Raw genomic sequence first — 26,778 nt, 5'->3', positions numbered from 1 at the left:
AGGCACAGAGTCAGGATCATGCTGATCCCTGAAATGCCATTAACCTACAGTTATTTCTGGAATTGCCATCCGAAAAAGAGGATCTCATAGGCTAATACAATCCCCTCCTTCATGTAACTCAGCTCATAAAACCTTCTGTCCTTTTGCATAGTCGACTCACCAGGTGTGTTTCAGCCAAGGTTAGTGTGGGCCCAACAAAGAATCTATTTTCCTGTTTCAGAATTTTGATGTCAGATACGTAGCATATACTTACACCTAAAAGCCACATTATGTAGCTCCTGGACCTAATGAAATGGGCTCTGACTGTATCTTCATGGTCTTTCCTGCTGCAGTCCATTCACTTCAAGGCTTGATGTATTGTGCGTTCAGAGATGCTCATCTGCACATCACTGTTGTAACACAAGGTTATGTGAGTTACTGTCACCTTCCTGTCAGCTTGAACCAGACTGGCCATTCTCCTCTGACCTCTCTCATTAACAAGGTGTTTTGACACACAGAACTGCCACTCACTGGAGGTTTTTTTTGTTTTGCATAGCATTTTCTGTAAACTTTAGAGACTGCTGTGCACGAAAATCCCAGGAGATCAGGAGTTTCTGAGATACTCAGACCACCCAGTCTGGCACCAACAACCATTCCACCGTCAAAGTCACTTAGATCACCTTTCTTCCCCATTCTGACATTTGCTCTGAACAACTGAACTTACCCTCAGTAACTTTCCATTCCGTGGCCTGACTGCTTTATTTTCACCAGGGATGTTCATGCCCTATACACTTCTATCTCCCATCAAGAAGGCCTTAAAACTCTCCTCTTATTTCTCAATAAAAGAACCAACCAGTTCCCCTCCACCACCACCCTCCCTCCATCTGGCAGAACTTACCCTCACCTTCAACCATTTCTCCTTCAGCTCCTCCTATTCTCTCCAGACTCAAGGGGTAATCATGTATACCCTAATGAGCCCCAGCTATACCTGCCTTTTTGTAGGCTACATAGAGCAGTCCATGTTCCAAGCCTTCCCCGGTAATGCTCCCCAACTCTTCCTCTGCTACATTGACGACTGCATTTGTGCTGTTTCATGCACCGACGCCGAGCTCATCAATTTCATCAACTTTGCCTCCAGCTTCCACTCTGCCCTTAAATTCACTTGGTCCATTTCTGACACCTCCGTCCCCTTTCTCGATCTCTCTGTTTCCATCTCTGGAGACAAACTGTCGACTGACATCTTTTATAAACCTACCGATTCCCACGGTTACCTCTTCCTAACCTGTCTCCTGTAAAAATACTATTCCCTTTTTTCAATTCCATTGTCTCCGCTGCAGCTGTTCCCAGGATGAAGATCTCCTTTCCAGAATATCAGAGATTCCTCCTTCTTCAAATGACAGGGTTTCCTTTCCTCCACCATTGATGCTGCCCTCACTCACATCACCTCCATTTTCTGAACATCCGTGCTCACCCCATCTTCCTGCCGCCATAACAAGGAAAGAATTTCTCTTGTCACAGGCCTCCAGTCAGAGAGGCAACTCTCTACTACCACTCTCTGGCTTCCCCACAAAGCCAATGTCTAATCAAATTTATTACCTCATTCTGAATGCCGAGCAACTGAACCTCTTTGACCAGCCTCCTATGCGGGACCTTGTCAAGTGCCTTACTAAAGTTCAGGTAGACCTTATCCGCTGCCTTGCCTTCATCCACTTTCCTGGTAACTTCCTTGAAAAACTCTACGAGATTAGTTAGCAACAGGAATTCTGCAGATGCTGGAAATTCAAGCAACACACATAAAAGTTGCTGGTGAATGCAGCAGGCCAGGCAGCATCTCTAGGAAGAGGTGCAGTCGACGTTTCAGGCCGAGACCCTTCATCAGGACTAACTGAAGGAAGAGTGAGTAAGGGATTTGAAAGTTGGAGGGGCAGGGGGAGATCCAAAATGATAGGAGAAGACAGGAGGGGGAGGGATGGAGCCAAGAGCTGAACAGGTGATTGGCAAAAGGGATACGAGAGGATCATGGGACAGGAGGCCCGGGAAGAAAGACAAGGGGGGGGAACCCAGAGGATGGGCAAGAGGTATATTCAGAGGGACAGAGGGAGAAAAAGGAGAGTGAGAGAAAGAATGTGTGTATAAAAATAAGTAACAGATGGGGTACGAGGGGGAGGTGGGGCATTAGCGGAAGTTAGAGAAGTCATTGTTCATGCCATTAGGTTGGAGGCTACCCAGACGGAATATAAGGTGTTGTTCCTCCAACCTGAGTGTGGCTTCATCTTTACAGTAGAGGAGGCCGTGGATAGACATGTCAGAATGAGAATGGGATGTGGGCCGTGGACATGTCTATCCACGGCCTCCTCTACTGTAAAGATGAAGCCACACTCAGGTTGGAGGAACAACACCTTATATTCCATCTGGGTAGCCTCCAACCTGATGGCATGAACATTGACTTCTCTAACTTCCGCTAATGCCCCACCTCCCCCTCGTACCCCATCTGTTACTTATTTTTATACACACTTTCTTTCTCTCACTCTCCTTTTTCTCCCTCTGTCCCTCTGAATATACCCCTTGCCCATCCTCTGGGTCCGCCCCCCCCCTTGTCTTTCTTCCCGGACCTCCTGTCCCATGATCCTCTCTTATCTCTTTTGCCTATCACCTGTCCAGCTCTTGACTCCATCCCTCCCCCTCCTGTCTTCTCCTATCATTTTGGATCTCCCCCTCCCCCTCCAACTTTCAAATCCCTTACTCACTCTTCCTTCAGTTAGTCCTGACGAAGGGTCTCGGCCTGAAACATCGACTGCACCTCTTCCTAGAGATGCTGCCTGGCCTGCTGTGTTCACCAACAACTTTTATGTGTGTTGCTTGAGATTAGTTAGACCTGACCTACCACGCACAAAGCTTTGCTGACTATCCTTAATCAGTCCGTGTCTATCCAAATACTTATATATCCGGTCCCTTAGAATACTTTCCAATAACTTTCCCACAACTGATGTCAGACTCACTGGCTTATAATTTCCTGGTTTCTGTTTAGAGCCTTTTTAAAACTGCAGAACAACATTGGCTATCCTCCAGTCCACTGGGTACCTCTCCCATCTCTTAGGATGCTTTAAATATCTTTGCTGGTGGTCCAGCAATTTCTGTACCTGCCTCCGTCGGGTCCAAGGGAACAGCTTGTCAGGCCTTAGGGATTTATCCACCCTGATTTGCCTCAGAGTAGGAAACACCTCCTCCTCTGTAATCTGTACAGGGTCCATGAAGTTGATGCTGCCTCCCCTTACTTCTATAAACACTGTATCCATCTCCCCAGTAAATACAGATGCAAAGATGCCCATTCACCTCTTCCCTACTTCCATTCAAGGGCCCAAACAATCCTTCCAGGTGAGGCAGAACTTCACTTCACCTGCAACTCTGCTGGGGTTGTCTATTGTGTCCAGTGCGGCCTCCTCTAGAGTGGTGAGATCGATCGTAAATCGGGGAACCGCTTTGTCAAGCACCTCCGCTCCATCTGCCAAAGCCAGAACTTCCCAGTGGCCAAACATTTTAATTCCAATTCCCATTCAAACATTTCGGTCCATGGCCTCCTCTTGCGCCACAATGAGGTCACCCTCAAGCTGAAGGAGAAATATTTTATATGCTGCCTGGGTAGACTCCAACTTGATGGCATGAATATCAATTTCTCTTTCCGGTAAAAAAAAATTCCTCCTCCCTCTTTTCCTATTCCCCTTTCTGGCCTCTTACCTCTTCTCACCTGCCTATCACACCCCTCGCCCCCCAGCCTGGAGCCCTTCCCTCCTTCCCTTTCTCCTATAGTCCCCTCTCCTCTCCTGCATTTGATCTTTCTCACAGCCCTAGGTTCACCTGTCATCTTCTAGCTATCCCCCTTTCCCTCTCACCACCTTTTTTGATTCCGGCATCTTTTCCCTTCCTTTCCCATCTTGAGGAAGTGTCCCGGCCTGAAACACCGACTGTTTACCCCCTTCCATAGATGCTACCTGACCTGCTGAGTTCCTCCAGCATTTTGTGTGTGTTGCTTTGGATTCCCAGCATTTCCGGTAATTCTTGCGCAACTGGATCTCTTGTCCACGTCTGCATGCATTTAGGCATTGAATTGCTGCCACATGATTGGATATTTGCATTAATGAGCAGGTGAGCAGGTGTGACCTAATAAAGTGGCCACTGAGTGTGTGTACTGTGTATGTGAACATGTGTGATATATTGAGAAACATTGAGGTAAATCTATACAACTTAAAATTTATAATCCTTAGTGCTGAGATTACAGTGCAGACTAACTTGAGGATGAGAAGTGAAGGGATGATGCTGAATTTCAATTGTCAGACTACAAATAAAAGACCTGCTTAAATGGGTATGTTATGGAGAGCAATTACTGAGCTGTGTAACTGGATGTCCTGTACCTCTTTTTATGCAAGGACTGCTTCATATGCATGAAAATGATATTGCGTCCATGCTGCTTTGTCTGAAATATTAAAAATAAATACCTTTTAGCTTGTTTGCCAGCTAAAATGGAGCAACACCAGTTATAATTTCATTGCAGAATTATTACCAACTCTTTGAAATGTAAAATCTGTAGCAAGACTACAGATGATCAGCGACAAGAGATTAGAGGGAAGTGGTTATGCATCATGAAAATGCCTTTTGAAATGCTGATGGAAAAGAGTTCCATAATAAATATCAATCACCGTATGTGTCAAAAGCAACTTGCCTGGTAAAAATACCAGTTCAGTGATTTGATGGTACTGTTTTTGTTTCAACGTTACTTGAAAGAAAACACAGTTCCCTCAATACTCTACAAGTATTGGGTACAACAATTGGGTAAATTTATGATCTTTCACTAAAAAAAACATAAATGCTAATGAATAGAAAGTAGAACATGGAGGTTAGAGAGGATGTTATCCATTTGTCTTGGATAATGTTATAATAAATAATCAAAATATGCACTGTTTATTCATTGACACCTAAGAACAATATTGTCTCAACTTTATATTCATTGCTGCATATCATGAAAATAATTTGAAATATGCAAATGTGTACATTTAAAAACAACTCAGAACTCTAGGTGCAAAAAAAAAGGACAGGCTTACAAATTAAAATATCAAAGTTCCCCTCTCCCTGCCCCCATACACAAACGTGACTGCAGATATCTCATGGGACTTAAGTACCTTTAAGCATTCTCCAAGCAGATGCTAGATGCAATATTGGAATTGGAATTGAAACAGGTTTAATTATATACCAAGGTACAGTGAGACCCTGTCTTGCATACTGTTCATATAGATCAGATTATTACACAGTCCATTGAAGTTAATAACAGAATGCAGAATAAAATGTACCAGTTACAGAGAAAATGCAGTGCAGGTAAACAATAAGGTGCAAGATCATAACAAGGTAGATTAGGAGGTCAAGACTCCACCTTACTATACTAGAAAACTATTTCATAATCTTATAACAGATGGGTAAAAGTTGTCCTTCAGCCTGATGGCACATGCTTTCAGGCTTTTGTATCTTATGTTTGATGGAGGAGAAAATGCCCATGGTGGGTGGGATCTTTAGTTATGTTGGCTGATTTACTGAGGCAGCATGAAATATACACAGTCCATGGGGGTGGGGCGGGGAGACTAGATGTTGTGATATGCTGAGCTGTGTCTATTAAACTGTCGGGCAACGGTTACTCCCAACAGGAGAAGATCTATTCAGCTATCCATGATATTTAATGGCATTACCAACACAGTGCAACCTGCCATCAACTGGAAACCATTCCGAACCAGAAATTCAGCTGGATCTCTCACATAAATACCATGGTTACAAGAGCAGGCCATTGCCTCTTCTGACATCTCTAAGCTTATTGATATCAAAAGGCACAAGACAGGAGATTTAACAATGTTCAGGAAGATCCACATCCTCAAAGACAAAGCAGCCCTCTTGAGTGGTATGATATTTATCCATCACCATAAATATTCACTCTCTCCATTGTCATCACCGTGGCAACATTGTGTATAATTTGCAAAATGCAGCTACTCAAGACGATTACGATAGCACCTCCAAAACTAGTGAGCTGAAACAAGGAGGACACGTAAGAATATGCTCAAAGCTGCAGACAATCCTGACATTCTTCCACTGCTGTTGGACTTAATTCCTGGGGCCCCCAGCCCACTGGCACTGTGGGAGAGCCTTCAGCAGAAAATCTGTGGCAGTCCAAGATGGTGAATCAGCACGGGTAATTGCAGATTATCAACTAATGCTATTCTTGCCAGTGATGTCCAGACACCAACAAACAGAAACTGGTTGATTGGTTCACATTTCTTTGTTCTCACAATTTGTGCCAATAATTCGTTGTATTGTTTTCCATTTTCTATTCAACCTTTTGATCTCACAATAAAATAGAATGATTCTGCTTTTGTTCATCAAACTTTAGGGAATAATGATCATTTCATTTTCATGTTATTGATGACATTTTAAATTATTTTGTGAACTTTGTGATGTTAAGGATTGTCAATTTATACAAACTATTACCTTTTGTTTTCAGATCTATTTCAGGCAATAGTACAAAAACTCAGTGACATTTTGATGAGATTGTTTAGGCCAATTGTTTAGCTATTTCTCTTCTCCCCCCCTCCCCCCCCCAATGTAAAGCAGTTTTTTGTAAGAATATGAAACTTTTCTTACAAAAGACAGTAAAGCAGGTGAATAATAAAAATCTGTGGCTAATGACTGAATATAGGAGCTGACAAATGAATCCTGAAACTACTGGTTGGGTGAAAAAAGTGAATACTGAAAGCTGGGCAACAAGGATGGAATGACTGAATCTCTGAAATGAAGATTGAAAGTTGAATATTGGTATTAACTTGCAGCTTGTAGATATTCTAAAGACATTTTAGATTTCACTTGTATCTCGTTGCAAAACTGGAAGCTTGTTTTATAAGCTCACTGACTACAACAAAATCAGACAAGCGCCCATTCCAATCTTATTTGTACATTCCCAGTTTCTCTTCTCTGGTGATTTCAGATTTCATTGTTCTCCTATACATTTTTTTTTGTCAGACGCAAGTTTTATTATTTACTAGTCTTTACTGCCTTCGCTTAGGTAGCATCACCACCACCACATTCATTAGTCTAGCTCTCCTGGTCTCCACTCAATCACCTTTCCTATGTTCTGCTCATCTCTCTCCATCCATTTCTTTTAACTCTAAAACTTCAGGGTTATGATGAGAAGTCATTGACCTGAAATGTTACCCGTTTCCTACCTTCACAGGCACTGATTAATTTGCCAAGTAATTCTGTTAATTTGTTTTTTTTTTTCAGATTATCAGCATCTGCAGTATTCTGCTTTTATTAAAGATACAAAGGCCCGAGAGCACGTAACACCAGGCTGAAGGACAACTTCCACCCTACTGTTATAAGATTATTAAATATTTCACTAGTATGATAAGACCATAAGACATAGGAGAAGAATTAGGCCATTCAGCCCATCAAGTCTGCTCCATCACTCCATCATGGCTGATTTATTGTCCCTCTCAAACCCATTCTCCTGCTTTTTCCCCATAACCTTTGACACCCTGACTAATCAAAAACTTTTCAAACTCCGCTTTAAATGCACGCAATGTCTTGGCCTCCACAGCTGTCCATGGCAATGAATTCCACAGATTCACCACCCTCTCAGGGGTTTCCAAACTTTTTTTATGCCATGCACCATTAGGGGGTTCTTGGACCTCAGGCTGGGAACCCCTTCTCTAGCTAAAGAAGTTCCTCCTCACTTCTGTTCTAAAGGGACATCCTTTCCTGAGGCTATGCCCTATGGTCTTTGACTCCCCCATGATAAGAAACATCTTCTCCACGTCCACTCTCTCCAGGCCTTTCAATATTCAGCGGGTTTCAGTGAGATCCCCTCCCATTCTTCTAAACTCCAGCAAGTTCAGGCCCAGAGCCATCAAACGTTCCTCATACGTTAACCCTTCCATTCCCAGAATCATTCTCATGAACCTCCTCTGGACCCTCTCCAATGCCCGCACATCCTTTCTTAGATAAAGAGCCCAAAAACTACTCCCAATGCTCCAAATTCAGTGTGAGCAAAGCCTTATAAACCCTCAGCATTACATCCCTGCTTTTCCATCCATCTGTAACTTTAAATCAGCTTTTCTTTCTCAATAGATACTGGCTAAAGCTAAACTACTGGGTTTATACAGATAGGGTAAACTCTTGACCTCAATTTACCTCATTATGATTTTACATTTTATTGTTTACCTGCATTGCACCTTCTCTTTAATTATTACACTTTATTCTGCATTCTGTTATTGTTTATCCTGTTCTACTTCAATGCACTGTGTAAAGTTCTGAGCTGTATGAAAAGTATATGTGCAAGGTAAGTTTTGCGCTGTCCTGGTACATGTGATAATAATAATAAACCAGTAATTATTTTTGTATCTGATTGTCCATTTGTTTTGAATTGCTCAATGCCACAATATGTATTGATATTTTATTAGATCCTTAAAGACTACACAGTCTTGATTACTCACTTCAGCAGTGCTTTTATTAGTTAGTTGATACCATGAGCTGTAATAAGTGTAGTGATGAAATTATCCAGCACGTTTTAGCACAGATTGTGAATTTTTTACCCAATTCCAAAAGCAATTTAACTAAATCTAAAAATTTCAAATTGACACTACAATCCAAATGATGTTGCTCTAATTTTTCATACCCTTATGATCCCAATGTAATATAATAAATGCATATACTTTTACCATTCATTAACTAAAATCTATTCAGCTCATCTGGAAAGGGAATTAATTGGGACTAAATTTAGTACATTTCAATTAGGATTTTATCTTGGGCAAAATTGATCAGTGGCATAAAATGGATGATAGCTAATAGGCAACCTGGCTTATACCTGTTCTAACTTTGCCTTTTGAATTTATCCATTTTGGGTAAATTCAACCGAGGAACCAAGGGAAACAAAATGTGGTGAGTGTGAAGGGGATGTGGTTCCTGTATCCTAACTTCCCCTGTGTTTGTTTGCCAGTCTTGGCTCCTTTAGTCAATATATTATGATATAATTATAAACTTACATTGACTAAAAGTTGTCATATTTGATTAAGGTTCCACTGTGTTCAAGCCAGCAGGTAATTTGGTGAGTTCCTTTACCTCACAGCCATCTGAGATACAGTATCCCTTCCTCTCCTGTCCTATTGCACAACCCTGAATATAACTGGTAAATGGTGAAGGAATGGGGGCCACAGTGACTTTAAAGGGAGCACAAAAAGTAAAACAAGATAAGCCAGAAAATCATGCTATTGAGATTTCTGAACAATTGGATTACATTTTTTTTTATACACTACTGGCTGACAGGGAGAACATGGCCAGCAGCAATGTTGGGAGCCTGGGAGATGACAGCATCCTCATGCTCCTAGATCAGAAGAAACTCATCAAATGGAATATCCTTACATTTTGTGAAGTACTCTGAAGTATTCTTCTTGTGAATTGTTAGTCCTGATCCATCTCTAATGTATGTGGCGGTTCATTTGGAAGCTCACTGATCCATTCTCTGATCTTCAACACCTTCAGTTCCTGCGTCAGCATGTTACAACATGGAGGTGGGAAGCCTGCGTTCCTGACTACCACACTTCTGCCAGCATCACCACTGTGTCCACCAGCAGCTCTTCGGCTACATATCAGTATACAGCAGCAATTCCATTCATTTGAATGCACTCACCAGACTTCATTACAAACAGGTTTTCTATTTAATTTCCTTTCATTCACTTTATGTATTTAATTTATAGTAGTTTATTTTTAAACAAAATTCTTCTCTTTAATTATTACTCATTGATAAAAAAAATTTAATATTCTTGAACATCTGAATATTCCTTATTATCCAATAGAGCCATAGAGCATACAGCACAGAAATCGGCCCTCCATCCATCCATTCTGGGCCGAAACCATTTAATCTGCCCATCTATGGCCTGGACGAGTAAATGTGGCACAGAGGACTGGTGAAGAGTGAATCATGGCTGCTGTGAAGAAACTGTACAATCAACCTTCTTCACAGCAGGAGTGATCATGATGCTTGGAGCATGGAAAGGCTGAACTAGCAAAGAACTGCAGAATGGGATAAGTCCCTAAGTTAATATTGTTGGAGACCAGTCAGACCATCTGGTCTCTGCTATTTCTCTGGAGAAATCCCATCTTACACGCACACTTACCTCCCTACAGCCTATTGTCTCATGGCCATTAATGCAATCCTGATTATTCCAACCATAACTTATAATAGCCAGTTAATCTGCTTACTGTTTGCCTTTAGGATATAGGAAGAAACCAATGCTGTCACTGGGAGAAGGTGCAAGCTTCACACAGACTCCACAAATCCCAGAGGTCAGAATTGAACTTGGGTCACTAGACACGAGGAAATCTGCAGATGCTGGAATTTCAAGCAACACACATAAAAGTTGCTGGTGAACGCAGCAGGCCAAGCAGCATCTATAGGAAGAGGTACAGTCGACGTTTTGGGCCGAGACCCTTCGTCAGGACTAACTAAAAGAAGAGCTAGTAAGAGATCTGAAAGTGGGAGGGGGAGGAGGAGATCCAAAATGATAGGAGAAGACAGGAGGGGAAAGGATGGAGCCAGGAGCTGGACAGTTGATTGGCAAAAGGGATATGAGAGGATCATGGGACAGGAGGCCTAGGGAGAAAGAAAGGGGGAGGGGGGAAGCCCAGAGGATGGGCAATAATGGATGGGGTACGAGGGGAGGTGGGGCATTAACAGAAGTTAGAGAAGTCAATGTTCATGCCATCAGGTTGGAGGCTACCCAGACAGAATATAAAGGTGTTGTTCCTCCAACCTAAGTGTGGCTTCATCTTTACAGTAGAGGAGGCCGTGGATAGACATATCAGAATGGGAATTGGACGTGGGATTAAAATGTGTGGCCACTGAGAGACGTCAACTGTACCTCTTCCTATAGATGCTGCCTGGCCTGCTGCGTTCACCAGCAACTTTTATGAGTGTTGGGTCACTCGAGTTGTGCAGCAGCCTTGCTAACCCTGGTGTCAATGCGCTATCTGATGCTGCCTGGAAGGAGCATGCAAAATTACATTTGAAGATACTGGCGATCTTGATTGCTCTCCATGCCCTAGTTCAAACCTCAAACTGTGGCCAGAACTGTTGATAACTCCTGGATAAAGTTTATGGTTTTCACACATGAAATTCAAATAGTTCTATTCCCGATCTGCTTTATTATTCATTACCCTTCCACCTCCATCTCCTAATTGCTTTTTCTTTGTCCTGATATGGCTGTTTCCAATCACCCTTCAGCCTGGCCTTTGACCGTCCAAGCCCCACATACTTTCAGGTATGAAATGAAATAGAAACCAAGTACAACTGCAACAAATTGGTGAGGAGAAGTCACAATTTGCAGAATGCAAAAGAATTTATCAAAGATACTAACACATCAACCAGCAACTAACATATTTCTGATGATTCAGCAACTTAATTTAGCACCGTTGAGAAACTTTGCTATCTCAGAAATTACTGAACACGGTCAATATGTTAACATAGCAATGTGCAGATCAATTTCACAAAATCGTCCTGACAGAAAGTGGATCTTAGTTTAAATATTTTAATGCATCTATTTAATACTTCTAACACAAACACTACAAGTTTGCTCATACTGGCAAAGAGCAAGATTTCATGTTCACCTCACACCATGTCAGCACCACATATTCACTTGTAAATGAGCAGAGTGAAGTTGCAATGGCTGTCTTGAGCAAGTTAGTTCAATTCAAATTAACTGCAAGATCAACATAAGGAATGACCTTGCTAATGTGAATCACTGAAGTAGCCTCTGTTCTTTTATTTAAGTAAAAAAAAGAGATGATGGTTACATGACAAACAGTTACTAATAAAATCAAAAGTCAGAAGCAGCTAGACAATTGCCAGCACACACCCAATCATAGTCAATTCTGACAAGTGCTGTACAACATAATTATTACCACATTGGCATAACCGTTTTTCACTTATGATTTGAAATAGTAAAACTCTTTGCCATGGCAATAGAATACACACATAATAACCTCTATTATTTTTATATATAGTTTAACAAAAAACACCCCAAGGGCTGTTCACAGAAGGACTTTCTGACATAAACAGATGACATGCGACACAAACAAATACTATACCAGATTATCAAAAGCTTGATGGAACAGGCAGATTTTTATCAAGAATCTTGAAGGATGAAAGAAAGGTGAGCAGGAAGATATGGATATGCAACTTCCAGAATTTAGGAAGCTAAGGGCGTGTCTTCCATTGAAACATCAAAGGTTCATTTATTATCAAGGTAAAGTTAAAGTCTGTCCAGAGCCTTGTGGCCCATCAGACCGGTGCTGATGCCAGTTTCTGTGGCGTGAAGCAACTGAGAGTACGAGACTCCCCCCTCCCCCGGATAGGACACCAGTCTATCGCGAGGTTAACCCCCAGCATTTGCTGGTACCCATTTTCAGCTGGGTGGACTGGAGCAGTGTGTGGTTAAGTGCCTTGCTCAAAGACACAACACGCTGCCCTGGCTGAGACCCACAACCTTCAGATCGTGAGCCCAACACCCTAACCACTTGGCCACGCACCACACATTATCAAGGTATACAACTCTGAAATACTGTTCTCCAGATAGTCACAAAACCAAGAAAAGAATGGCAGCACAACCATCAAACCCCAAATCCATCCTCCCTGCACAAAGAAACAAACAAAAATGTAACAGGCAGGTTGACTCCCAAATACCGCTCCCCTGCACACAAAAAAAAACGAGAACGATCAGGTGAAAAACATAGAATATAAAAGAACTATAAGACTGAAAAAAAAGTACATAGTCCAAGTTATATCAGTCATATTTAGGGATAAAGAAGAGAGCAGAAGAAGAGGAGAGACCATCTCTGTCAGATCTAAGAATAAAGGAGATCACTGAATTACCTGGAGGCTTGAAAACAGAGGAATTTGAAAACAACTATGAGAACCATATAACAATTACAGCACAGAAACAGGCCACCTCAGCCCTTCTAGTCCACGCCGAACTCGTACTCTCACCTAGTCCCACCGACCTGCACTCAGCCTATAACCCTCCATTCCCTTCCTGTCCATATAGCTATCCAATTTAACTTTAAAAGACAATATCGAACCTGCCTCAACCACTTCCGTTGGAAGCTCGTTCCACACAGCTACCACTCCCTGAGTAAAGAAGTTCCCCCTCATGTTACCCCTAAACTTTTGCCCTTTAACTCTCAACTCATGTCCTCTTGTTTGAATCTCCCCTACCCTCAATGGAAAAAAGCCTATCCACGTCAACTCCATCTATCCCCCTCATAATTTTAAACACCTCTATCAAGTCCCTCCCCGCTCAACCTTCTACGTGCCAAAGAATAAAGACCCAACTTGTTCAACCTTTCTCTGTAAATTAGGTGATGAAATCCATGTAACATTCTAGTAAATCTTCTTTGTACTCTCTCTATTTTGTTGACATCTTTCCTACAATTCGGTGACCAGAACTGTACACAATACTCCAAATTTGGCCTTACCATTGCCTTATACAATTTCAACATTACATCCCAACTCCTATACTCAATGCTCTGATTAATAAAGGCCAGCATACCAAAAGGTTTCTTCACCACCCTATCCACATGAGATTCCACCTTCAGGGAACTATGCACCATTACTCCTAGATCCCTCTGTTCTACTGCATTCTTCAATGCCCTACCATTTACCATGTATGTCCCATTTTGATTAGTCCTACCAAAATGTAGCACCTCGCATTTATCAGCATTAAACTCCATCTGCCATCTTTCAGCCCACTCTTCTAACTGGCCTAAATCTCTGCAAGCTTTGAAAACCCACTTCATTATCCACAACTCCACCTACCTTAGTATCATCTGCATACTTACTAATTCATTTTACCACCCCATCATCCAGATCATTAATGTATATGACAAACAACATTGGACCAGTACAGATCCCTGAGGCACACCACTAATCACCGGCCTCCAATCTGACAAAGAGTTATCCACCACTACTCTCTGGCGTCTCCCATCCAGCCACTGCTGAATCCATTTTACTACTTCAATATTAATACCTAACAATTGAACCTTCCTAACTAACCTTCCATATGGAACCTTGTCATAGGCCTTACTGAAGTCCATATAAACAACATCCACCACTTTACCCTCGCCAACTTTCCAAGTAACTGCTTCAAAAAATTCAATAATATTTGTCAAACATGACTTTCCATGCACAAATCCATATTGACTGTTCCTGATCAGACCCTGTCTATCCAGATAATTATATATACCATCTCTAAGAATACTTTCCATCAACTTATCCACCACTGACGTCAAACTCACAGGCGGACTTGCTAGGTTTACTCTTAGAACCCTTTTTAAACAATGGAACAACATGAGCAATATGCCAATCCTCCGGCACCATCCCTGTTTCTAATGACATTTGAAATATTTCTGTCAGAGCCCCTGCTATTTCTACACTAACTTCCCTCAAGGTCCTAAGGAATATCCTGTCAGGACCCGGAGACTTATCCACTTTTATATTCCTTAAAAGTGCCAGTACTTGCTCTTCTTTAATCATCATAGTTTCCATAACTTCCCTATCTGTTTCCCTTACCTTACACAATTCAATATCTTTCTCCTTAGTGAATACCGAAGAAAAGAAATTGTTTAAAATCTCCCCCATCTCTTTTGGCTCCACACATACCTGTCCACTCTGATTCTCTAAGGGACCAATTTTATCCCTCACTATCCTTTTGCTATTAATATAACTGTAGAAACCCTTTGGATTTATTTTCACCTTATTTGCCAAAGCAACTTGGTACCTCCTTTTAGCTTTTCTAATTTCATTCCTAAGATTCTTTTTACATTCTTTATATTCCTCGAGCATCTCATTTACTCCATGCTGCCTATGATTATTGTAGATATTTCTCTTTTTCTGAACCAAGTTTCCAATATTCCTTGAAAACCATGGCTGTCTCAAACTTTTAACCTTTCTTTTCAACCTAACAGGAACATAAAGATTCTGTACCCTCATGAACTTTCTAGTCATGAAATTGACTAAAGGAGACAAGGCTGGTAAATAAGCAAAGGGGAACTTAGGATACAGGAACCATAGCTGCCTTCTTACTTATGGAGGGTTGAATGAAAGAAGCCATCCAGATGGGAATGTTAGCAATCTAACAAGCATGGATGAAGGTTAAAAGGGCAATGAAAGGCATTGGAAATAGTTGCTAAACTTATTTTCACTGTTAATAATACAGCAAGCTATTGAAATGTTTTTGAAAAAAAAATTGTTTTCCTCCCTGGAAGAGATAATATGTATGGCTCAGATGTTATGCAGTGTTCATTAAATTGGAAAACAGCAGCATTTCAAGCATAATTCATGTATTATGAAGGAAGTTGTTGACACAAGAAGAGTGATCAATGTTAGCTGACAATATATGCTATTGCCCCTAAAATAAGCTCATGGTCGACAAAAATGTACCATGATTGTAGCAGGAGGAGGGAATCTCAAACTCACAAAAACTAAATCATGGGTAATTCATAATTTGGTTAATGAATTCATCAGCCTTCCCATAATACTGATATTTGAATTTCAGATTCAATACCACATACATAATGGATTCAGATCTTCATACGATTTGACACCAAGTTAAACAATATAACTGATGAATTACTTTTCAACACTTCTGATTATATCATACTGACAAGATCCATCTGATAGAGATCCAAAAGTGGTAACAGGTCACAATGGGTTCCATTACCAATTCCCAATCCTCCATTAGATTTCTGGCAAGAAGATAAATAGTGGTTGTACATCTTATTCACCAGCTGATTGGTGATGGGATAGACCTGCCTAATTTTACCTTTATCATCAGTTTTGACCTTCTGTGTATCTGCAAAATAATGCCAGCATAACAGCCAGTAAATGAACGTACCAAGGCTGTTGCAGAAGAGGTTGGCTGAAAGAGAGATGTTAGAGGTGGAGAACTGGCTTTTCCTAGTGATGATGCCGGTATGATATGGCTTGAAACTCAGCTTAGGATCAAATGTAATACCAACCTGATTCACTTTTGAACAGCGGACACAGAGGCAGTAGGGACATGATGACTAGGGAAAAGAATTTGTGAAGCTGTGGGTTGAGTTCTAACCGGTCCATGCCCAAAGGGGTATCATTAAGTCAAACTAGTATGACATCATCAGTGACTAGCTGCCAGTGGAAGTGGTGGATGCATGTTCAATTTCAAAATTTAGGAGAAATTCCGTTGGGTACATGGATGGGTGAGGTATGGAGGGCTATGGTCCAGGTGCAGGTCCAAGGGACAAGGTAGAATAATAGTTTGGTATGGACTAGATGGGCCAAATGGCCTGTTTCGGTGCTGTAGTGCTCTATGACTAGTCTATTTTGTACTCGGAGCTGCTTTGAAACATAACATCCCCACTGGAAATAATTGGCTCATGACTATTCAGAGGAAGAGCATTCAGGATGGTACTGAGAACCTCAAACCATGCATAGGAATGTACAAGCTCACCAACTATCTACCAAGACACCTCATCAGGCTCCAGCAGACCCATCAATGGCTCCCACATGGGCTTCAATTACTTCAGAACCCACAAAACTGGAGTGGAACTGGCATCCTCCATTGCAAGAGACCGCTTAAGGAGGAGAATTGTGTCAAACCATGGCCGTTTCCAGAGAAAAATCAGGGAAAATGAAGCGAAGGGAGCGAATAAGCTGGAACTAAAGGATATAAACAGCAACATACAGTCTACTGGATAGATGTTGCTGTATGCGACACTAAAGCAAAACTGAAGAAATATCTTGAATGAAGTGAGCTGCCTGAGATCGCCACAGAGATCCAACTCCATGGATAAGTAACTCCCTTCTACATCCAAAGTCAGAAAGCATCTAGGATCAAATGTAACGCAGCATCAATGGGAAAATGAAATAATTGTTCACAAGCAATTCACACAACACTTCGAATATATTACGTGTTATATCGTTTGCGGGCTCTTTACCTTTAACGATTCCTTCCTTGTTAATGTGGAGCTAATTGTTTTGTCTCTTGCCACTCTTCTGTCTGTCCCGGGGCTCTGCCCTGACCACTGCGCCCACCCGTTACTTCCAGGAGACGGAACTCAACAAGTGAACATTGCAACTTGCTGCAAGGAGTCTGCAAACAGTTTAACCGGTAGGGTCTGCTGCCTCTGACACTCGCTGGTCCAGACTCCAAGCGAGAGCGTCCCCGTCACCTGAGCACGTTAATATCGGCGCTTCTGCCCACGGCATCTGAAGATCACCAACTGAACCCGAACCCTCGCCTTCACCGAAGATACCGGTCAGTCTCCAAAGACGCAGCTGCACAAGTTGCCAACAGCGCTCGCCTCTCTTTCGGGAGCACAGACTGAGTCAACCGACATGAATCCAGATCTGGTGAAGACGAAAGAGGAGAGCTTATGTGAAGAAGCATCTTCAATGACCGGCTGTCAACCCGTCGTGATCTCGGGGTAGACGGCAGCTCGCCTCCCCGCGCACTACCTGTTAGACCACGAGGTCATGTGCAGCTCTGATGCCGGCGGCACGGATCAAAGAAACGCTCAGCCTTAAAGCTGCACGGATGAACAGGGCTACGATTGTCAAAACACGCAAACTGAAAATAAATCTCATTTAAGATCAAAGTATTCGGTTGTTATTTAATGTAATCGGGTCTGAGGTTCAACTTGAGTGATGAGGTGTCAGCAAGTAAACGTGTGGGAGTTAATTGTGTTACAGAAAGGGTGAACGTTGCTCGCGATTTCCAATAGAGGTGTAACTGCCTAATACCCGCTACTTTGATGCTAAACAGCTAAGATCTGCCATCCACAGTGCCGTAAAACCGACAGATGTTCTTTTTATTCGCCGCTGATCCAGAAACATAAATAACAGTCATGTATTAAGTAAATGTGTATTAGTGAGGAATTCCGTCACTTCAAGGAAAGCCATCCTTATGAACAGACATTATGTTGGGAAGAGGAAATTCCCGTATTCACCTGCATTCTAGGCACGTTATCAATCTCTATAAAGGGCTGAAAGCAAATTTCTTTTCTAGTTCCTTCACTTGGGAGAGAATGATTCAGGACTAAAAAATGACAGCCCTGGCTTATCAATATTTTAAACCGCTTCCGAGCCTCTTTCCTCCTTCCCCTTGGAAGTATTTGCTGGAGGTTGAGATGACATTTTATGCTCCACTCCCGTGAAAAGGGCTAAGATCACATTGGCAAAGTGTGCCGTTTCTTCTTGTTAGGGTTAGTTCCCATCCTTACCTTCCCAGTTCAACCTGTTCCACCACCCAAACACCTGCAAATTTTGTTCCGCATCTCTAGATTTGCATCTCCGAGGGCTATTAGTACTAGTTCTTTGCAATTCATTCTGCTATTCAATCCAACCAGTACTTCCTGCAATCTCCAAAACAAACACTAAACACAAAAACCTCTTGCACATTTTCCAGGATGACATGTTGTTCATGTCGCTACATACAATGAGAACTCAGTGGAAAACATAACAAATCACTTTCAATGATTCCAAATGTTATGCACAAAATAAGTTCATATACCAGGGGTGATTGATAAGTTCGTGGCCTAAGGAAGACGGAGTCAATTTTAGAAAACCTAGCACATTTATTTTTCAACATAGTCCCCTCCTATCCAGCGGTCGTGGAGCATACGGACCCCTTCTTTGTAGAAGTGGTCCACAGCAGGGGTGATTGATAAGTTCGTGGCCTAAGGTAGAAGGAGATGAGTTATACAGCTCTTGTTACATGCACATGCAGTTCAACTCTCTGAGTGATTATGCAGAAAGTTTGAAGTTAATAACTCATCTCCTTCTACAATATTCAACAAGAAGCAGCAATGTTCAAGAATTATTAGTTGGCTGTGGAGGCCAAGTCGTTGGGTATGTTTAAAGTGGGGGTTGACAGGTTCTTTATTAGTAAAAGTGTCAAAGGTTACAGGGAGAAGACAGGACAATGGGATTGAAAGGACAATAAAGCAGCCATGATCGAATGGTGGGGCAGACTCAATGGGCCAAATGGCCTATATGTCTTATGGTCTTGTAAACTTAGAGGTTAAAGTACAAGTGTGATAACTAACCTCATGAACACCAGAAATCTCAAATGCTTTCCAAATCTGTTGCTGGTTATTTGACATTCCAATATTGGGCATTCAGTGGGTGTTGTTCCCTAGGCAAGAAGAACACTTTTCAGCTGTTCGGGGGGACTTAATCATTTCTTTGTCATTGCATTTCACAGGAAAAAAGCATTTCAGATGAAGTATCTCCCCTGGGTGCAAGATCTACTTACATGCATACATGCTAATTCTTGGTTTGGGGCTTCTGCTGCTCTGCTGACATCAAGCATTTCAAAATCCGCCACTCAAGTGTTATATAGACAAGGAAGAAAGGAAGCAATTTGTTCTGCGAAATTCAGCTGTTTAATGGAGTGGAAAATTCAATTTGAATAGTGACCCGATCAGGCTGGAATTATCCTTTCTGCAGATGCCACATTGCCTTTTTGTTTTCCTGGAGACAAACCAGACCTCAATATGTGAAAAGCCACAAATATTTCCAAACATTAATCTGTGAAATACTGGATGTGCTCCAGACTTTGGGAGGAAATTATTCCATTTACTTGCTTTAGTTTTCTGAGACAAAGCAATAACAATAACAGAATTCATTGTGGTCTTTTACTGCTGTAGCCCATCTGCTTCAAAGTTCGACATACTGTGCATCCAGAGATGCTCTTCTGCACACCACTGATGTACACTTGGTTATTTGAGTTACTGTCATTTTCCTGTCAGCTTGAACCAGTCTGGCCATTCTCCTCTGACTTCTCTCGTTAACAAGGTGTTTTCACCAGCAGAACTGCCATTCCACTTACTGGATTTTTTTGTTCATTTTTAGCATCATTGTCTGTAAATTCTAGAGACTATTGTGCATTAACATCCCAGGAGATCAGCAGTTTCTGAGATACTCAGACCACCCCATCTGGCACTAACAACCATTCCATGGTCAAAGTTAATTAGATCAAATTTCTTCCCTCTTCTGATATTGGTCTAAACAACAAATGAACTTCTTGACCATGTCTGCTTGCTTTTATACATTGAGGTGCCACACATGATTGGCTGATTACATATTTGCATTAAAGAGCAGGTGTGTCTGCTGTGACTTTTACTAAGTTGCTGAAGGGACTGAAGAGTTTGTAAATATGCAGGTCTTTATTCAGCATGACAAACAGACATTCTCTTGGAGACCTTCTTTGGTAGAGTCTCCCAACTTCAGAAGAATATCACGTTTTTATACTGTTAAGATCAAAGGTAATAGTAGGTGACTCAATACAATTTCAATAGTTACAATGGCATTGCTTATCTCAGAATGCTCATATACTTTTGCTGGGACTAATCATTTGATACAGGTATCTGAAAACTTCTAAGGTCAGACAACCGGTGTCCAAGATTAGTGTTGTGAAAACTGACTCTGAGTACACGCATCTCCGAACGATTGGTAGATCAGCTATTTGATGTGCTAAGTGATAGTATCAATCTGGTCCACAATCCTCCTTGAACTTGTTTACAATGGTGAAAATTACTTAAACCCATGGTTTCCTGCATTGTTACAGGCCCATAACATAACCCTGTTGTTTTAACATTTAGCTGATGCATATTAGAATATCTCAAAGTCACCACTTTGAAAGCCATATCTCTTAGTCTGTGGGTCAGCCTGTGCTCCACAGATAGTATTGTTTATTTGCAAAGGTGCACTCTTAACTTCTATTTACTGCTTGGTATTTACAATAAGAACTGATGGCTGGTTCTTGCATGAATTAATATCTGCTATATTCACATAACTCCAGGATACTCGCTAACAGTACTTAATAAAGTAGCCACTGAGTGTAGATGGTGAGGTATTTTTAAAGTGTAGTTTGATGTAGAAAACTTAGCAATTAATTCATAAACAGCAGGCTCTGTAAACAATGTTGATATGGACCAGACAATGCATTAGTGTTACAGTGGGCATGATACTATACTTGTTGGGAACATAGACAGGAATCCCAACTCTGGGCAATTAATCTGGAGACAAATTAAATTCCCACCATAGCAGCTGGAGAAATAAAATTTAATTATTAGAATCAATTTGACAATAACAAAGCCAATACCCCATACTGATGAACATGGAACCTTCCAGATTGTCATTAAAATCCCATCCGTAGTTTGTCTACATGCAATCTAGATCCACCAATGTAGCTCAACCCTACCTACCCTGAAAGAACCTGGTATTTAGAGATGGCCGACAAGCACGAGTCTGGCAGCTATATTCACATTCCGTGGAGGCACAACTTAACTCACTGAGGGTGGGTGAGACGAGAACTAGAGATCATAAGTTTAGGTGAAAGATGAATTATTTAAGGGGAACTTGAGGAGCAGCTTCTTCACTCAGAGTGGTGTGAGTGTGGAACAAGCTGCCTGCGGAAGTGATGGATGCAGGTTCAATTGAAGCATTTAAGAGAAGTTGGCATAGGTACACGGATGAGAGGGGTATGATGGCGTATGATCTGGGTAGGTGGGACTAGTCAGAAAACTGGCATGGCACAGAGCAGACAGGCTGAAGGGCCTGTTTCAGTGTTGTAGTGCCCCAACTCATTTCCCCTGTTCTCTTACATCTGTCCAAGGAGGAATGTGTCAGCTGAAGTCTTACCAAAACTCAGGACCTTGTATCCTCCATGCTAAAGACTACACAGTGACCCACTTGAAATGGTTTAGACTTTAGTGCATTACACTATCTATGCAGGTGCAGTGCCTGATTCTCCAAACTGGCATTGGTTTTATTATTGCCATATGTACCTGTGGTAAACCATATATATGTTGTAACTGGGTTAACTGTCTGGATACGCCCCTCTGCTGACTGCCCCTGTGGCTCCTCCCACAGATTCCTGTATAAAGGTGCTTCGCCTTGCCGCTCCCCCTCAGTCCGGGGGCAGACACTCACCGTGGAGGTTGTATTGTACAGCCTTTCAGTATTTTACCCAACCTCAGTCTTTTGGAGTTATTGAAGGTGCTTCAGTACCAAGGCACAGGAAAAAGCTAATCTCGCGTACTCTTTGTACACAAAAAATGATCACACAGTGCATTGAGCTAGAATAAGGTAAAATAACGACAATGCAGAATGAAATGTAAAAGCCAATGAAAAAGTGCAGAGTTGGTAAACAATAAAGTGTAAAATCATAATAAGCTAGGACTGAAATCAATTTATGACAAGGGAGGCAAGTGTCTTCTCAAACCATTTCAGGACTTCTCAGCAGCAAGTGAGATGAGGGGTGAAGTCAGGATTGCCTACGTGGTTGGACAATCCCTTTGAAAGCTGCCTTCACTCCCCTTTGAGGGACTTACCCAGAGGCCAGTGCAAAGTAGGCCTATGGCTCACTTCCCCTGCCTGCTCTGACCTTCATTTCCTTTCTCCACGCTTCTTCCCAACAAGTTTTATTCTCAACTTCCGAAGAACGTTTGGATTGAAAGGCACCGAGATTCAGTAGGAGCAAAAACACAATGATAATCTTCAGATTTAAAACCATTATCTTATTAATTTGAAAATTCCAGTGTTAGTTTGCCCATAAAGGTTCAAGAATACATAAATGTACCTGCGAGGCACATTACTTTATCAGAAGCTTTGTTATGGTTGCCAGTGCAAATAAATTATAAAGAAACTTTCCATTAATTGATTTTTTACGCCATGCCTGATTACCCAAACTGAAAAGAGAAAATAAATTCAACAGTGGCACCAGACAAACTGGGCAAAATTAACAATTCCAAGGGCTTCCTACTTTGCTTTGTATGGGAAACAAAACTCCAGCCTGATTAAAGTTAAAGTTATCATTCTGAAGAGATTTTAATCACAATGCAAGAAATTAGACACGCGCTTAATGTTAAATGCCCTAACAATAGGGGTTGCACTCATACAATAAATATCACCCTTTTCAAAGCTCCATCATGGAAAGACATTCAGAAGAATTGAATTAGGTGGATAAAGTTTCACAAAGATAATTTGAGATTCTATTCCAGAAACACTTACCTAAAATATGAGAAGCAATAAACTGAGACTAAATTAATTGCTACTTGGACAAATGAGATTTTTTTAAAAACAGCATACATTTGTTATGTGTAAATTGTATTTAACTAATTGAGTTTTTTTTGACGAAGGAATAGAAAGGAGTGTTGAGGGCAATGCAATTAATGCTGCATAATGTGAACTTTTAAAAGACATTGTGTGGGCATGTGGCCAAGTGGTTAAGGAATTGGACTAGCTACCTGAAGGTCGTGAGTTCGAGCCCCAGCCAAGGAACGTGTTGCGTCCTTGAGCAAGGCACTTAATCACACATTGCTCTGTGACGACACTGGTGCCAAGCTGTATGGGTCCTAATGCCCTTCCCTTGAACAACATTGGTGTCGCGGAGAGGGGAGACTTGCAGCATGGGCAACTGCTGATCTTCCATACAACCTTGCCCAGGCCTGCGCCCTGGAGAGTGAAGACTTTCCAGGCGCAGATCCATGGTCTCGCAAGACTAACGGATGCCTTTATTATTATTATTTATAAAAGACATTCTAAAGTGTCATGTAAAAAGCCTGTCCAAATTATTAAAGAGCAGAGAATGAAAGCCATGCTGGGAACATAAATATGACATTATGCTAAAGGATGACTTTAGCCCCAATTTCATATCCATGCTCCCACCGTCCCAACATTTTGTGCTGCAGAAGTAAAGGCAGCAGCGTTCTCCAAGAACGCTGGACAGTGTCTATGGTGATCATGTTGGATTTAACTTCATAAGCCATGATGGCACAAGACATCATAAGTAGTTAGGAAAATTATACTCTTTGAGTGGAAAGAAAAGATAATCATCTGATAGGAGGCAGACGAAGTTTAATTCTGAGATGTACAGTCAGAGTTTGGTGAGAAAATGTGGCAAGACAAAACAAGGTGAAAAACAATTCCAAACAAGTACAAAAGCAGGGAGATGGGGCATAACGGTGACTTGCATAAGAACGAATATTGTGATGAACTTGCTTTCACATGGTGATTTCATAATCAATAAATTCTTTCTTAAAAATGTTGTCAAACAAATTTATCAACAATACTTGGATAATAGTTGAAGCGCATAATGAGGATTGGCTGCTGTAAGCTCAGTGGGCTTTAATGACCACCCAATTCTATGTTAAAAATTTTAACAATGAAGGGAAAATTGTATATTATGTTTTTGCAGTTGTGCACTTACAACAATATACTGGCTAAGTAAATACCTCCTCATCTCTGTTCCAGAGAGAATTTGCTCCACTGTCTAGCTATTTGCTAAAGTTCAAAGTTCAATATAAATTTTATTATCAAAGTACTATATACAACCCTGAGATTCATTTTCTTGTGGGCATACTCAATAAATCTATAGAAGAATAACCATAACAATCCATGAAAGACTGCCCAAATGCAGTGTTCAACCTGAGTGCAGAGACAACAAACTGAGCAAATACAAAAGCAAATAATTCTAAATAAATACTTAAGCAATAAATAGAGAATATGAGATGAAGAATCCTTGAAAATTAATTCATTGGTTGTGGGAACATTTCAATGATGGAGCAAGTGAAGTTATACCCTCTGTTTCAAGAACCTGATGACTGAGGGGTAATAACTGCTCCTGAATCTGGTGGTGTGAGTCTTGAGGTTCCTATATTTTCTTCTTGATGGCAGCAGTGAGAAGAGAGCATGGCCTGGGTGGTGGGAGCCCCGGATAATGGAGGCTGCTTTCAACAACTTTGGAACCTGCAGCAACTACCTTGAAGCATAAGCATTATGGTCAGCAAGCTGTTATGGTCAGTCAGCCAGCATGATAACCAATAAGCACCCGACTATAACAATCCCATTTATCAGCGTTCTGTTCCTAGTCTATGATTCAAGTGCTTGTCTAGATACTTAATTGTGGGTTTCTCGCCTCCACCATATACTCAAAGTGTATTCCAGATTCCAACCTCCCTCCGGGTCAAAATTTTCTTCTTTAGATCCCTTACACATTGCTTCAAGCTTTTGCCGTCTGGTTTTAGACACCTCATCTGCAGTGAACTGAGTACGCACCTGCATTATCCATGCCCCTCAATTTTGTATATCTGATTGAGGTATGCAAAATTAAGGAGCATAGACAGTGCAATGTTAAGAATGATGAATAACTGTCCAGTTTCTTCTCATCTCAAACCATATTCTAGTGAGTCTTCTCTGCAACCTCCAGCACATTCATTTTTCCTAGAGTGAGACAACTAGAATTACACATAGTACTTCAACAATGTAAAACATTTTACATTGTCATTTAATAATCTCCCTGCTCTTATACTCTGTGCCCCAGATAAGGCAGCACAGAAGCACAATGGTTAGCATAACACTATTGCAGTGCCAACGATCAGCAATCGGGGTTTAGTTTCTGCCACTGCCTGTGAAGAGTTTGCACATTCTCCCAGTGATTGCATGGGGTTCCTTCAGTTTCCTCCTGCATTTCAAAGATGTATGGGTTAGGGTTAGAAAGTTCTGGGTGTCCCATGTTGGTACCTGAAGCATCGTGAGACTTCTAGGATGCCTTCGGCACATATTTGGACTCTGCTGGTTGTTTGAAGCAAATGGCACATTTCACTGTATGTTTCAATCTAAAATGTGATAAGTAAAGGTTATTTTTAATTACCTTTAATCTTTAGTTAGCCCAGTTAGCCCAAACTCAGTGGTTGGGGAAATGTTGGAGTCTATTATTAAGGATGAGTTTTCGAGGTACATGGAGACTAATGATAAAATAAGTCAAAGTCAGCATGGTTTCTGTAAAGGGAACTCTTGCCTGACAGATCTGTTGGAGTTCTTTGAGGAAGTAACAAGTAGGGTGGACATAGAAGAGGCAGTGGACGTCATATAGTTGGATTTTCAGAAGGCATTTGACAAGGTGCTACACGAGACTACACAAGATAAAATCCTGTGGCATTACAGGAAAGATACTGGCATGGATAGACAGGCAGACAGGCAGGAGGCAGTGAGTGGGAATAAAAGAGGCCTTTTCTGGTTGGCTGCCAGTGACTAGTGCTGTTTCTCAGGGGTCAGTATTGGGACCAGTGCTTTTCACATTGTTTGTCAATGATTTTGATAATGAACTTGATGGGTTTGTAGCAAAGTTTGTGGATGATACAAAGATAGGTGGAGGGGTAGATAGTGCTGAGGAAGCAATGCGATTGAAGCAGGACAAAGACAAATTGGAAGAATGTGCAAAAAAGTGCAGATGGAATAAAGTGTTGGGAAATGTATGATAATGCATTGTGGTAAAAGGAACAATAGTGCTGACTATTATCTAAATGAGGAGAAAGTTCGAACATCAGAAGTGCAGAGGGACTTGGAAATCCTCATGCAAGACTCCCAGAAGGTTAATCTACGGGTTGAGTCTGTGTAAAGAAGGCAAGTGCAATGTTGACATTTATTTCAAAGGGAATAGAATATAAAAGCAAGGAGATAATACTGAGGCTTTATAAGACACTAGTCAGGCCACACTCAGAGTATTGTCAACAGTTTTGAGCCTCATATGTTTATGTCATTGAAGAGAGTCCAGTGGAGGTTCACGAGGATGATTCCAGGAATGAAGGGGTTAACATACGAGGAGTATTTGACAGCTTTGGGCCTGTACTCACTGGAATTTAGAAGGATGTGTGGGGTTCTCAGTGAAACCTAGC

The sequence above is a fragment of the Mobula hypostoma genome, chromosome 16, assembly GCF_963921235.1.
Source record: "Mobula hypostoma chromosome 16, sMobHyp1.1, whole genome shotgun sequence".
Lineage (NCBI taxonomy): Eukaryota > Metazoa > Chordata > Chondrichthyes > Myliobatiformes > Myliobatidae > Mobula > Mobula hypostoma.
Note: the sequence above shows the minus strand (reverse complement) of the source record.